We start from the raw sequence: 2,285 nt of genomic DNA on the forward strand, positions 1-2,285 counted from the left end.
ACTTTGGACAGGTTGCAAGGAGGGACCAGTCCTTGGAGAGGGACGTCATGCTTGAGAGGGTAGAGCAACAGCACAGGAAAGGAAGACCCTCTATGAGATGGATTGATTCAGTGACTGGAGTAATGGGGGTAGGTGTGTCAGAGACAGTGAGATTGGCACAGGGGTTTAGGGTTGTTGTACATTGGGTCTCTGAGTCACAGGCAACTCATAACAACAACAACAAGTCATAGAAAGTGTTGTTTGTCCTCTTAATCAATTCATCTGAAGATTTCAACTTCATGCTTTGCTGACCTAGTCCAAATATCTCCTCCTTGGCAATTTACATCTCATCCTTCACATTGGAGAAAACTGTGGGCTAGATAAAGTAGTCTTAATTCCCCCAGGGGCCTCCTCCACTTTCCAGTTTGGACCCTTTTTACCTTCCCACCCTTTATGAGGTCGATTATTTTATAATGTTGGTCCTTGTCAATTTGAGATCCTTGGCTTACTCCTGAGGTCAGAGGATTACCAAGAATATACTCCTTTGCCTGCTCAACACTCCTTTGAACAAGTGCATCATAAATTGATTCTTCCACAAAAAGCCTGGAGGCAGGGATACAATGTTGACCTCGGTGCTGAAAGACTCCTAGATGTGCAGATTCAACTGCACTGTCCAAGTCAGCATCTGCAAATACAAAGCAAAGGCTCTTTCCACCCACCTCCAAGGTCACTCTCTTCAGATTGCTTTTCCCAGCAGCCTCTTGGATCAATTTGGCAGCCTCTGTTGATCCTGTGAATGCCGCTTTGTCAACATCCATGTGGGAAGAAATAGCTACTTCTGTGGTGGGCCTTTAACGGGGCTCAATATTCACTACTCCTGGGGGAAACCCTGCCTCTTTTATTAAAGATGTCATATGAAGAGCAGTGAGAGGAATTTGTTCTGCTGGTTTGATAACTACTGTGTTTCCACAGCTAAGGGGAGGCCCTATCTTTGAAGCGAGCACAAGCAATGGGAAATTCTATGGAAGAATCTGGTTACATACACCAATAATAGACTCATATTTTGTATAAGTATGGAAGTCTTTAGCAACAGGTATTGTGTGACCATGGATCTTGTCAGCCTGCACAGTAGCATAAAATTTTGATGATGGCTGGTAAGTCCCTTATATATGTAACAGGAAATAGTTTTCCACCCTTCATTGACTCAAGTGTTGCCAACAATATGATGTCCCTGTAAAGTAAATCAGCCAACTTGAATATCAGCTGTCCTCTTTCCCCCATCATTGTTTATTTAATAAGTACACAGTTTCTAGAGCAAGATTACTATACCATTGTCATTATTAAATCTTACTCTTCAGAGAACATCATCTCCACAAGGCTGGCCTGAAGACGCTCAGATTCCACCAGTTCTTGAGGTGTTCAATATTTAAGTAGTATAGGCACTGCAGTTACTTTCAGCTTTTTTCTGAAGTCATTGTTGGGCTCTTTCCAGTAAGGTTTTTCTCCTACTTGGCAGTAGATGAAAACACATCCTTCATTAATATGCTTCAGGCCCTCTCGAAGGACTGGTTCAAATTGCGCACAGTCAGGGCACCAGCTTTTCCCTTCGGCCTCCTTAGAACCCATAAAGTAGGCGAAAATGGTCTTGCCATTGTGCTGCTCTATGGCCTGATTGAATTCCTCGAAGCCCATCATGGGTACTTCCTCATAGCAAGCTATTGAGACAAAACGCCGCAAGTATGGAAAAGAAAGAACAAGACCCGCTGCCCTGGGGTGGGCCCCACGTGGGATGGGTGCTGTCCTTTTTTTGCAGCATCCATAGTTTGCCACTGAGAACTAATCTGAAAAGCTTCCCATGCAGACGTTTCTGCTTTATCAACATCTACCTGCCTTGTCTCTTTCTTCTCCCTCACAGATTTTCTTCTCATTTGCTGGATTGAAGACAAAACATTTTTGCTACTCACTAATTTATGCCATTCATTGTTTATGAAGCTCTTGGTGTGTTGAATCTTGCATCAGTTAGCAGGCAGATATTTTCAACATGCCTGAGGGTGATATCTCTGGTAGTACTTTGGGAATACAGGCGATAGTCTCACTGAATTGGTTCAGCTTGTTAGCAATGGCTGACCCTTGAAATTGGTTATGTCCTTATAGGTTTGCGATACCGCCTACCATTTCCTACTGTCACATCTACTCATTTATAAATCCTATCTGACCTTTGGAGACTTTTGGGTTGGTAACCTTCAACCTTGCTCACTTCTCTGCCACTTTTTGATGTCTATACTGTCCTAGGGTGTAGAAAAAAT

The 2,285-nt window shown here is 43.2% G+C and overlaps 2 pseudogenes; both read right to left on the reverse strand.

Moving 5' to 3' along the window:
• Positions 1-205: 205 nt before the first annotated feature.
• LOC102867378 lies at positions 206-1,907 on the reverse strand (annotated as a pseudogene).
• On the reverse strand, positions 1,327-1,692 carry LOC102877071 (annotated as a pseudogene).
• Positions 1,908-2,285: the final 378 nt, after the last annotated feature.

Source organism: Elephantulus edwardii, unplaced genomic scaffold, assembly GCF_000299155.1.
Source record: "Elephantulus edwardii isolate Elephantulus edwardi_28Jun2011 unplaced genomic scaffold, EleEdw1.0 scaffold00028, whole genome shotgun sequence".
NCBI lineage: Eukaryota > Metazoa > Chordata > Mammalia > Macroscelidea > Macroscelididae > Elephantulus > Elephantulus edwardii.